Source organism: Tachysurus vachellii, chromosome 16 (assembly GCF_030014155.1).
Source record: "Tachysurus vachellii isolate PV-2020 chromosome 16, HZAU_Pvac_v1, whole genome shotgun sequence".
Taxonomy (NCBI): domain Eukaryota; kingdom Metazoa; phylum Chordata; class Actinopteri; order Siluriformes; family Bagridae; genus Tachysurus; species Tachysurus vachellii.
The window spans coordinates 3,876,295-3,890,030 of record NC_083475.1 but is presented as its reverse complement, the minus strand read 5'-3'; the positions used below and the strand labels follow the sequence as shown (position 1 = coordinate 3,890,030).

The window sequence follows — 13,736 nt, the reverse complement described above, 5'->3', positions numbered from 1 at the left end:
ATGCTGATTGTTGTTTTTTACGTGACTTGTGCAAATAAAGGGTCTCTCTCTGCGACCCCCCCCCCCCTTCTTGGAGCATCATGGAATAACATCAAATTTTTTCATCTTATAAATAAACTATGAATTACTCCAACTATTTATAATGTAACACCAGCACAGCGAAATAAAATACATTCCCATAAACAAAAAACAAACACAAAATATCCTGATTGCTAGATAAATAGTTTAACATGTCATTTGTAATGACAAAGTTCCACAGTCATAATGTCACATATTCATAATAAACAGACTGTAGGATTACAATTAAAACCAGGTATTAAAATAATAGGTACAGCATTTTAAAATGATATACAGTATGTGTTTCTAAAATCTAACCAAAAAAAGTAAACAAATTCTTTTTACTCTTACCATCTGATGATCAAATTTGTGAGGTTTAAATTTATTCAGTGTTAAATACAGGAGAGATGATCAGTGGTGCTGAATTTTTACCTCCTTCATTTAAACACGGATAGAAGAATGGATAGAGTTTCTCAGTGAAAGTCTGACCAGTGAAAGAGTAGATATGAGCTCTGGACTTCACATCATAAAAGGAGACCAGACCCTTCTCATAATCCACAAACACCCCCACCACCTCCACCTTCTCTCTCAGTGTGAGGGGGACAGAGGGACCTTCACAAGCATCATACTGATTCTCTTTCCTCAGTAACAAAGTCCAGAATCCATTCTGAGGAGTCAGTATACTCTTCTCCTTCCTGTTAATGTTCTCTCTCGCGACTCCTAATTTCCAGCCAGTTTTCCCTCTGACCTGCACCTCATAATAAAATCTCCCTGAGGAGAAACCCTGCTTTCCCAGAACACAGATATACCGATAAAACCTCTGTGGTGTATCAGGGAGATTCTGTCTTTTGTCTCCATGTGTCACTTGTTTTCCATCAGCAGACAGGATGAGATATGGATTTGCTGTATCAGGATCCAGAGTCACATCCACTGAGAGAAACACAGTGTGTGATATGAGTAAACATGTAAAAAATATTACATCATCATCCAGTGGATCATATTCATTATTGATTTATAAAAGGATTTGTAGAAGATGTTTTAAATTTTATTTCATTGAAATTTCTAAAATACAGTTTATAATAGGAGTCTGTTACAGACACGAAATATAAAAAAGTTGCTTCTGAAATTTTAGTGATTAATTTGTGTTTGTAATTTTTGTTTTTCAGGAAATACACAGAAAGAGTCACAGAACATGAGAGAAAAACATTTTAGGTAAAAAATGTGTCTCTAGTGATAAATATCTGGTAGGTTTTACATTTAGAAATAAAACATGGGACTCTCAAGTGATTGAGAGAAACTGTATGTTTTTATAGTCTTTTTAAACTGTATGATTATAAATCTCTCAGCCTTCTTTGTCCAGCAAAACAACAACATTCCCTTCTGATAGAGTAGAGTTACTAGTGTAACGTTTACTTCCAGTTAGCTGTCATCAACAATAATGTCTCTGCACTAGAGCTTCTACCAGTTACTTTATAAAAAAATTATTTCTCCTGTGTTTGTGACTCATACTATTTATGGTTTTACAAATCATCACATTTAATAAATAAATTTGGTGTGAATGAATTTGCTTCCAGACATTTTTTACATTAAAATAAATTAATTTAAATAAAATTAGCTTTGTAAGATTTACAGTGTCTCTACAGTACATAATTCCCATCATTTTATCTAGCATTCAGTCAATCTACTGATTCAGTCCATCCATTCATGTCTAATCTATCTGTTGTCCACAAGCATTTATGATTGTTTCATTAAAAATATTATACAGAGCATAAGTCCAAATGAAGGCAGTCTGTAACTGATTATAACATATAAACATCATTTATTTATTTATTTGTTTGTTATTTGGTGTTATTTCTTTGGGGCAGTGGTAGTTAAAGTGGTTAAGTCTCTGTGTTGATGAGCAGAGGATTGGGGTTAAAGCTGCCCCTGCTGGGCCCCTGAGCAAAAGGCCCTCTGCTCCAGAGGTGCTGCTTCTTCTTATATAGTGAGATTTGAACATTTTACTATGTATATGATGAAGACAGAGGAGAATCTGGGACACCAGTGGATTTTCCTAGAGTCTGTACTTCTGAACTTACTGTAGCTTGTTCAAATACATAATGCCTTGTTTCTGTGTTTTGTGAGAATAAAATGATCCATATGAATTCAGTGAAATGTTGATGAGCTTGACATGTATTGTGTTACCTGATAGGATACTGAATAATCACATTTTAAATGTTTCCTTTCAAGTTTGTTAGTTTACTTGTTTGTTTTGTAGAGTTTTACACTAAAAGGTAGATGTTTGGGTAAATGATGAAGATTGAAGAAATCATAACTCACACCACCATAAGCAGATATACTCATTTACACACACACACACACACACACACACACACACACACACACACACACACACAACGCATTCCCAAACACAGACAGTCTCTCTCTCTCTCTCTCTCTCTGTCATTAGTGAGAACATATGGAGATTTTCCTGATTCTGATGAGAAATATAAAATATTTTCCTTTTGAATCTTTACTTTAGTGATATATTTGTGTTTGTGATTTTTATCACTCAGGAAAGACAGAAAGAGACACAGAACATAAGAGAAACACATTTAAAGAAAAATCTTGATACAGATGGACAAAATAGTTCAGTAATTGTCTCTATACAGTAAACTGTGTCTGTAGTTTAGGTCTGAAAAACACAGGCCTGAATTTCTACACGTTTTCTTTAACTGGTACAAAAAAATAATTTATCAAAGACACTTGTTTAGGGTGTCAGTTAGTGTTAGTGTAAAAAATATATTTTTGTAGAATACATTCATGACTTTTATGTTCTAGTTTATCTGTAAATGACAGAAACACTGCATGGTGTAAAAACTCTTTTCTAACTGCATGACTTTGAAACTCTCACCTTTTGGACAGCATAAAGATTACATTTACCACTGATAGTCAAAGAAATCCATCTTTTATCATGCAGTTCAAAAGGTATAAAATTAATCTCTGTACAAATATACATCTGTTCCTGCATTATTTTATTAGTGAAATGTAAGAAGATGATCAGTGTTTCTAAAGTAGAAAAGGGTTTAAGGGCTTTAGTGCATGACAGTAATAAGGAGCTATAGTGAGGAGGATAATGAGACACTTTAATACTCCTTTTATCTGGAGAGATCTACAGATGAAAATAAGTCTGCTGATGCAGTGGTGTAATGCTGATATGTACATTTTAATATGAGAGGAAATCAGAAAGCTCACTGTACCTGCATACTGCTGAATCCTCTTCAGTTCTGTGGAAACTAATTACAACAAAACATCACTGTCATTAGATTTCAGATCAGTTATTGGTATTTAATATTTAGATTTTGCAAAACATCTACTTTTGTCTATTATTAGAGACTTTTTTATCAAATCTAAAGTACAAAATAATTTCTCACCTGTTTTCTTTAACTTGTCATTGACTGATTTAGTGAATTTCTCATTCAGAGTCTGCTGAAGCTGAGACAGAGCTGTCCTCACAGTGTCCACACTCATATCAGTGTTAATGCTGATCTCAGTCCAGTTCTTGGTGTGTGGAGGGCTGCACATGGAGGAGTAAATCTACAGTAGAGCAGGAGAGAGGAGAAATCCCTCAGCATGGTTAGTGTTGTTCTGTGATGTTCTGCATTGTCAGTGAGCAGAGAGAGGAACACTGACCTGTAGGAGGTGGAGATGCTCCTCAGTGTGTGAGAGCCGCTCCAGCTCAGTGTCTCTCCTCTTTAGCACACTGATTTCCTGCTCCAGCTCTTTAATGAGTCCTTCAGCCTTCCTCTCTGCTGCTTTCTGCTTCTCCTCCATCATCTCCGGCAGCTCAGCCTGACTTCTCTCAATGGAGCGAATCAGAGCAGTGAAGACTTCAACACTGTCTGCTTTCTCTTTCTCTGTGCTTCTCTAAAGGAGGAACACATTTTCACTTCCATCAGATAACACTGATAGTGAACTTTGTTCATTTCTACAAATAAGAATAAAACTACTGAATCTATCAGATATTAACTCATGTCATGTTTGTACACACTTTGCTTTGTTCTACTGAGTGTTTGATCTCTTTTATCTTCTTCAGTCGGTCCTGAATCATCTGCTGCACATCAGTCTGTGTTTCCACCAGCTTAGTCTGAGGACAGAGCAGAAGATAAATAATTTTATTAAAAAAAAGTAATTTGGCTAAATTTAAATTTAAATCACAATCTTCCTATCTGGGGGACACGGTGGCTTAGTGGTTAGCACGTTCGCCTCACACCTCCAGGGTCGGGGTTCGATTCCCGCCTCCACCTTGTGTGTGTGGAGTTTGCATGTTCTCCCCGTGCCTCGGGGGTTTCCTCCGGGTACTCCGGTTTCCTCCCCCGGTCCAAAGACATGCATGGTAGGTTGATTGGCATCTCTGGAAAATTGTCCGTAGTGTGTGATTGCGTGAGTGAATGAGAGTGTGTGTGTGTGCCCTGCAATGGGTTGGCACTCCGTCCAGGGTGTATCCTGCCTTGATGCCCGATGACGCCTGAGATAGGCACAGGCTCCCCGTGACCCGAGGTAGTTCGGATAAGCGGTAGAAGATGAATGAATGAATGAATGAATCTTCCTATCTGATATTCTACTGGAAGTTAATCAGTGCACCTTCCTCTCTCTGCTCTCTCTTCAGACAGGAGTGCTTTAGCTACCGCACTTGCATCCTGTTTGGAAGTGTGGAAAGCTTCCACCCACTTAGAGAACATATCCACTATTAAATCACAATAACAACAATAGGGTCAGTGAAGGCAAGGCAGATATTGTGACTTCTTAATTCTGAGCAGATATTTTTTGTCATCACCAACATCTTATCTGTTTTGTAGCTCAACTTCTGACAAGATAACCACACTATTTTAAACACATTTTAACTCTTTAGTGTCGAAAAAATCTATTGTTTACAGAGCACTAAAAAAATGACCTTATCTTGGTTTTCACAGGCAGGCTCACACTTTAGATTATATATTATCTTATAAAATTAATCTATATAATAAATGAATAATTTAACCTTTTAAAATATTCAGTATACGTGGCATCTGCATACATAAGATAATAGGAATTTTCCTTATTTGTTTCTATTATGAAGGAGGTTCTTGTTGAAAGAGTAAGTGCTTGGAATTGCCACAGGATACAGACAACTCACAGCCCACATGCTGCCAGTGGTCGACCTTCGCTTTGCTGTTCCCAGTTTATATGGAGTGCAGAATTTCTTCCATCCAGTTGATCAAACAAAACTGGTCATTTACAGAGAAGACTGTTTATTTAAGGACTACCCTTGTGATGAGGATGTATTTCACCTCTGTGTGGAACTTATGGCTGAACATACTGTATCTTGACTTCCCTGGTCTCTCCTGACTTTTTATTTTATTTACTTTAAAACTTTGTATTATTATTTATTTAAGGTTTTAAATAAGAAGAAACTGAGTGGGAGGGTAGACACCCCATGGAGAAATGTACTTGGTTTTAATGATGATATTAAACCAGAGTGGAGACACTGTACAAACCACCGTTAACCCAAAAAGCTGCCGAGCTCCAGTGGAGGATTTTACATTGTATTCTCTCTGTGAACTCTTTTATCTCCATTTTAAACCCTGATGTTACACACGACTGTCTTTTCTGTTCACAGAGACAAACTGTTGTTCATGCTTTTATTCACTGCTCCAGGTTACAGTCTTTCTTTGTGTTTTTACAGAGCTTCTTAAGGTCTTTTAATGTTGATTTTACTTTTCAGTGTTTTATTCTTGGTTTTACATATGTCAGGAGAAACCGGTTCAGGTGCCAACTGATCAATTTTATCTTTGCTCAGGCAAAAATGGCAATATACCTGAGCCGAAAAAACAAAATTGCTCAAAATACAGACTGTGTGTCTAAAGTAATCTTCTCCAGACTAATCAAGAGTACTGATGGATTTTAATTTCTATAACAGCATGAATAACCTGCACATGTTTCAGTCAGTGTACACGAACTGCCGTGAGACTGGGTTGGAAGGAGAACTAAGCTTTGCACCAGAGCTAAGCTAATGATGATTATTAGTATTATCAGTTAACCTAATTTATTTGAATTATTTTAATACTTATATTTATTTATTTTATTTATTTATTTATATAGTTATTGAGTCATGCTGATTGTTGTTTTTTACGTGACTTGTGCAAATAAAGGGTCTCTCTCTGCGATCCCCCCCCCCCCCCCCCCCTTCTTGGAGCATCATGGAATAACATCAAATTTTTTCATCTTATAAATAAACTATGAATTACTCCAACTATTTATAATGTAACAAAAAACACACCAGCACAGCGAAATAAAATACATTCCCATAAACAAAAAACAAACACAAAATATCCTGATTGATAGATAAATAGTTTAACATGTCATTTGTAATGACAAAGTTCCACAGTCATAATGTCACATATTCATAATAAACAGACTGTAGGATTACAATTAAAACCAGGTATTAAAATAATAGGTACAGCATTTTAAAATGATATACAGTATGTGTTTCTAAAATCTAACCAAAAAAAGTAAACAAATTCTTTTTACTCTTACCATCTGATGATCAAATTTGTGAGGTTTAAATTTATTCAGTGTTAAATACAGGAGAGATGATCAGTGGTGCTGAATTTTTACCTCCTTCATTTAAACACGGATAGAAGAATGGATAGAGTTTCTCAGTGAAAGTCTGACCAGTGAAAGAGTAGATATGAGCTCTGGACTTCACATCATAAAAGGAGACCAGACCCTTCTCATAATCCACAAACACCCCCACAACCTCCACCTTCTCTCTCAGTGTGAGGGGGACAGAGGGACCTTCACAAGCATCATACTGATTCTCTTTCCTCAGTAACAAAGTCCAGAATCCATTCTGAGGAGTCAGTATACTCTTCTCCTTCCTGTTAATGTTCTCTCTCGCGACTCCTAATTTCCAGCCAGTTTTCCCTCTGACCTGCACCTCATAATAAAATCTCCCTGAGGAGAAACCCTGCTTTCCCAGAACACAGATATACCGATAAAACCTCTGTGGTGTATCAGGGAGATTCTGTCTTTTGTCTCCATGTGTCACTTGTTTTCCATCAGCAGACAGGATGAGATATGGATTTGCTGTATCAGGATCCAGAGTCACATTCACTGAGAGAAACACAGTGTGTGATATGAGTAAACATGTAAAAAATATTACATCATCATCCAGTGGATCATATTCATTATTGATTTATAAAAGGATTTGTAGAAGATGTTTTAAATTTTATTTCATTAAAATTTCAAAAATACAGTTTATAATAGGAGTCTGTTACAGATACGAAATATAAAAAAGTTCCTTCTGAAATTTTAGTGATTAATTTGTGTTTGTAATTTTTGTTTTTCAGGAAATACACAGAAAGAGTCACAGATCATGAGAGAAAAACATTTTAGGTAAAAAATGTGTCTCTAGTGATAAATATCTGGTAGGTTTTACATTTAGAAATAAAACATGGGACTCTCAAGTGATTGAGAGAAACTGTATGTTTTTATAGTCTTTTTAAACTGTATGATTATAAATCTCTCAGCCTTCTTTGTCCAGCAAAACAACAACATTCCCTTCTGATAGAGTAGAGTTACTAGTGTAACGTTTACTTCCAGTTAGCTGTCATCAACAATAATGTCTCTGCACTAGAGCTTCTACCAGTTACTTTATAAAAAAATTATTTCTCCTGTGTTTGTGACTCATACTATTTATGGTTTTACAAATCATCACATTTAATAAATAAATTTGGTGTGAATGAATTTGCTTCCAGACATTTTTTAAATTAAAATAAATTAATTGAAATAAAATTAGCTTTGTAAGATTTACAGTGTCTCTACAGTACATAATTCCCATCATTTTATCTAGCATTCAGTCAATCTACTGATTCAGTCCATCCATTCATGTCTAATCTATCTGTTGTCCACAAGCATTTATGATTGTTTCATTAAAAATATTATACAGAGCATAAGTCCAAATGAAGGCAGTCTGTAACTGATTATAACATATAAACATCATTTATTTATTTATTTGTTTGTTATTTGGTGTTATTTCTTTGGGGCAGTGGTAGTTAAAGTGGTTAAGTCTCTGTGTTGATGAGCAGAGGATTGGGGTTAAAGCTGCCCCTGCTGGGCCCCTGAGCAAAAGGCCCTCTGCTCCAGAGGTGCTGCTTCTTCTTATATAGTGAGATTTGAACATTTTACTATGTATATGATGAAGACAGAGGAGAATCTGGGACACCAGTGGATTTTCCTAGAGTCTGTACTTCTGAACTTACTGTAGCTTGTTCAAATACATAATGCCTTGTTTCTGTGTTTTGTGAGAATAAAATGATCCATATGAATTCAGTGAAATGTTGATGAGCTTGACATGTATTGTGTTACCTGATAGGATACTGAATAATCACATTTTAAATGTTTCCTTTCAAGTTTGTTAGTTTACTTGTTTGTTTTGTAGAGTTTTACACTAAAAGGTAGATGTTTGGGTAAATGATGAAGATTGAAGAAATCATAACTCACACCACCATAAGCAGATATACTCATTTACACACACACACACACACACACACACACACACACACACACACACACACACACCCACACAACGCATTCCCAAACACACAGTCTCTCTCTCTCTCTCTCTCTCTCTCTCTCTCTCTGTCATTAGTGAGAACATATGGAGATTTTCCTGATTCTGATGAGAAATATAAAATATTTTCCTTTTGAATCTTTACTTTAGTGATATATTTGTGTTTGTGATTTTTATCACTCAGGAAAGACAGAAAGAGACACAGAACATAAGAGAAACACATTTAAAGAAAAATCTTGATACAGATGGACAAAATAGTTCAGTAATTGTCTCTATACAGTAAACTGTGTCTGTAGTTTAGGTCTGAAAAACACAGGCCTGAATTTCTACACGTTTTCTTTAACTGGTACAAAAAAATAATTTATCAAAGACACTTGTTTAGGGTGTCAGTTAGTGTTAGTGTAAAAAATATATTTTTGTAGAATACATTCATGACTTTTATGTTCTAGTTTATCTGTAAATGACAGAAACACTGCATGGTGTAAAAACTCTTTTCTAACTGCATGACTTTGAAACTCTCACCTTTTGGACAGCATAAAGATTACATTTACCACTGATAGTCAAAGAAATCCATCTTTTATCATGCAGTTCAAAAGGTATAAAATTAATCTCTGTACAAATATACATCTGTTCCTGCATTATTTTATTAGTGAAATGTAAGAAGATGATCAGTGTTTCTAAAGTAGAAAAGGGTTTAAGGGCTTTAGTGCATGACAGTAATAAGGAGCTATAGTGAGGAGGATAATGAGACACTTTAATACTCCTTTTATCTGGAGAGATCTACAGATGAAAATAAGTCTGCTGATGCAGTGGTGTAATGCTGATATGTACATTTTAATATGAGAGGAAATCAGAAAGCTCACTGTACCTGCATACTGCTGAATCCTCTTCAGTTCTGTGGAAACTAATTACAACAAAACATCACTGTCATTAGATTTCAGATCAGTTATTGGTATTTAATATTTAGATTTTGCAAAACATCTACTTTTGTCTATTATTAGAGACTTTTTTATCAAATCTAAAGTACAAAATAATTTCTCACCTGTTTTCTTTAACTTGTCATTGACTGATTTAGTGAATTTCTCATTCAGAGTCTGCTGAAGCTGAGACAGAGCTGTCCTCACAGTGTCCACACTCATATCAGTGTTAATGCTGATCTCAGTCCAGTTCTTGGTGTGTGGAGGGCTGCACATGGAGGAGTAAATCTACAGTAGAGCAGGAGAGAGGAGAAATCCCTCAGCATGGTTAGTGTTGTTCTGTGATGTTCTGCATTGTCAGTGAGCAGAGAGAGGAACACTGACCTGTAGGAGGTGGAGATGCTCCTCAGTGTGTGAGAGCCGCTCCAGCTCAGTGTCTCTCCTCTTTAGCACACTGATTTCCTGCTCCAGCTCTTTAATGAGTCCTTCAGCCTTCCTCTCTGCTGCTTTCTGCTTCTCCTCCATCATCTCCGGCAGCTCAGCCTGACTTCTCTCAATGGAGCGAATCAGAGCAGTGAAGACTTCAACACTGTCTGCTTTCTCTTTCTCTGTGCTTCTCTAAAGGAGGAACACATTTTCACTTCCATCAGATAACACTGATAGTGAACTTTGTTCATTTCTACAAATAAGAATAAAACTACTGAATCTATCAGATATTAACTCATGTCATGTTTGTACACACTTTGCTTTGTTCTACTGAGTGTTTGATCTCTTTTATCTTCTTCAGTCGGTCCTGAATCATCTGCTGCACATCAGTCTGTGTTTCCACCAGCTTAGTCTGAGGACAGAGCAGAAGATAAATAATTTTATTAAAAAAAAGTAATTTGGCTAAATTTAAATTTAAATCACAATCTTCCTATCTGGGGGACACGGTGGCTTAGTGGTTAGCACGTTCGCCTCACACCTCCAGGGTCGGGGTTCGATTCCCGCCTCCACCTTGTGTGTGTGGAGTTTGCATGTTCTCCCCGTGCCTCGGGGGTTTCCTCCGGGTACTCCGGTTTCCTCCCCCGGTCCAAAGACATGCATGGTAGGTTGATTGGCATCTCTGGAAAATTGTCCGTAGTGTGTGATTGCGTGAGTGAATGAGAGTGTGTGTGTGTGCCCTGCAATGGGTTGGCACTCCGTCCAGGGTGTATCCTGCCTTGATGCCCGATGACGCCTGAGATAGGCACAGGCTCCCCGTGACCCGAGGTAGTTCGGATAAGCGGTAGAAGATGAATGAATGAATGAATGAATCTTCCTATCTGATATTCTACTGGAAGTTAATCAGTGCACCTTCCTCTCTCTGCTCTCCTCCTCTATAGGAACAGTGTCGTGATTCTTGTGATCTGTCTCAATACAGAACTGACACACACACTTCTGATCATCTCTACAGAACAGCTCCAGAGCTCTCTCATGTTTCTGGCATATGTTGGCCTCCAGGTTCTCCACAGGGTTTATTAGTTTGTGTTTCTTAAGTTTTGGAACATGATAATGTGGCTCTAAATGAATTTTACAGAAACTCAGTCCACAATCCAGACAGGATTTTAGGGCCTTCAGTTTCTCTCCACTGCAGGCATCACAAAGAACCTCAGGTTTGTCAGAACCACTTTTCTTCTTGAATCGATCTGCAACCTCGCTCAGTGTTGTATTAATCTTCAGTTCAGGTCTCGGTGAATTTCTTGTTACATAATGGACAGCGACAGTGTTGATTCATGTCCCAGCAATGTGTAAGGCAGCTCTTACAGAGGTTGTGTCCACACGGAGTGGTGACTGGATCAGTGAGCACATCCACACAGATCGGACACAGCAGCAGATCTTTAGACAGGAGACTCCTGGAGTCATGAGAAACTAGAAAAGAAAATGTTACACATTGTTGATAAATGGTGTAAATAGATTAAACTGCATCTGTAGTTTAGGTGTGAAAATCACAGACCAGAATGTCTACAAGTTTTCCTAAACTGTGTAAAGGCACTTGTTGGGGTGTCAGTTACTGTTAGTGTAAAAATGTTATTTTTGTAGAATAGATTTATGAATATTTCAGTGAAAAATGGTTGACATCTGACCTCACTGACTGAACATCAGCTCTGTTTGGATGATGAGAGGATGCAGAGTTTATTTAAACAGCATTGTCCTGCTAGTTGTGTGTGAGTGGTTGGGTGGGTGCTAGTGTGGTTAGTTGTGTGAGAGAGTGAGCTGTTTTTGACAGGCGCTTTAAATCTCTCCCAGAAGTTTGTATTTACTGTTTAGTGATTGTACTTTGATTGAGTTTGTTTGATATTTTGTTATTCTTTCTGTTGTTGGAATTGACATCTCTGTAACAGGAAGTTTTTCTTTTGGTTGTAAGTTAATATTTGTTACACTTTTTCATTCTTTATTTGTTCAGTTCTATTGTTAATTTGGAGAGGGGTTAGTAGGGAAGGGGTGCCATTTCTTTTGGATCTCGTTTTCTCCTGCTTATGTTAGTAATGGAGTTAGTGTATTGTGTATTGTGTTGTAATCTTTGTTTTTTATTTTCTTTTGTAGCTTATTTAGTTTCTCCCTAAATGAGTTAGATGGGTTCTGCTTATTGTTTTGTCCTGATCCCCCTCTTGAAGTCTTCAAACCCTCCTGCACTTCATGTTTGGGAATAAATGACCTTTGTTCATTTTGACTTGGTTGTATAGTGACATTCTTTTTTGTGACAGGATTGGGGTTGATTTGTTGATCCTCACAGTTGACACACACCATCTTTTATTCTGTTACTCATCCCTCCATCCCCATAAACAACTCATAAACAACTTAGGCAGACCTTGGTAAGATCCTGATCAGTAGATGATCGAGCGTTGTGCATCTAGCCAACGATTGCTGATGTTTTCCTTTCTTCTGTTGACTGCCAATAAATCATTCCTATATAACCTCAGTGTAATAAATGTTCTAGGCCCTTCCTCTCTCATGATACACGAGGAGCGCTGGGTCCTGCTGTGCAGCAGCACAAATACATTGTGAACCTTTTTACTCTTGCTCGTTCTGAACAGTGTGCTATTTTTATTTTCTCAAAAACTTCCACAACAATAATCAGTCACAGATTTTGCTAAATATATTATTTAGTAACTATTAGGGATGAGCGAGTACAGCATTATCTGTATCTGTATCTGTTAACCATATGAATTATACGATAGCAAACAAACTATATTACAGTTTTGCAACAATGAAAACAAAACAATGCAGTGCAATTATGAAGTAAAATGTAATGAACAACATAACTTTCTTTTTTAACTTTTATTTTTTTTATGATCAGTGTGATTTTTTTTTATTTTTTTGGTTCTTTTTTATTTTTTTTTTCCACACCAGGTGTGTGTTTGAGTGTGTGTGTAGCTTAATAATTAATTTGTAATATTTATAACACTAGCTTACTAACTTTATGTTTTTATGAAATACAGCAAAAACGTGTCAGACACTCAGTGTCTGGTTACTGGTTAGAAACAGCTGAAGATTTAAAAAAGAAAAAAAAATCTCCGACAGGCAGAGATGCAATGCGAGTCGCATTCTACCAAGCAAGCACCACGTCTGAACGAACCCACGTTTACCAGAACTCTACTGGTTAGTAAGTACGTATTATTAACATTGCAACCCGAAGTAAAAAGCTGAAGAAACCCTAAACGTTAACGGAAAAGACCCGCTGAGGGAGAGACAGAGAGCTGTTCTGTGTGTGACTGTGAGTGAGCAGAGCGAGACACAGCAACACAATAGATCTGTATGTGTGTAATGGAGGAACGCTGTGACTAGCCTATCACAAAATGCTGACACAATCAGCTAGCCAATGATGATTTTCATTCAATCCAAGCACAGATATTGACTCGTATTACTCGTATAATACTCGTACTCGGCAGAAATGCTTTATCCGTACAGGTGTGACACCGAAATCTGTGACCCATCGTATGTTGTGACCATAGAGGGCGCTGTTGCTAAAATGCAGCTTAAAATAGGTCATCTAGAGAAGTTCGCTACGCAAACAGCGTAAATGCAAAATCTTGCGTAAATCTTTGTTGTGAGAACGCGCCAAGCGCCGTGTACGTTACATTCAACGCGCGTGCTGCAAAGAAACAGTTGCATGCGTCATGAACTAAAGATTTTTTAACTACCCTGAA

General features: G+C 37.0%; 1 pseudogene; it reads right to left on the bottom strand.

Annotated features, from left to right (window-relative positions):
* Positions 1 to 434: 434 nt before the first annotated feature.
* Positions 435 to 13,736, bottom strand: part of LOC132859443 (E3 ubiquitin-protein ligase TRIM39-like) — a 15,986-nt pseudogene continuing 2,684 nt past the window's right edge.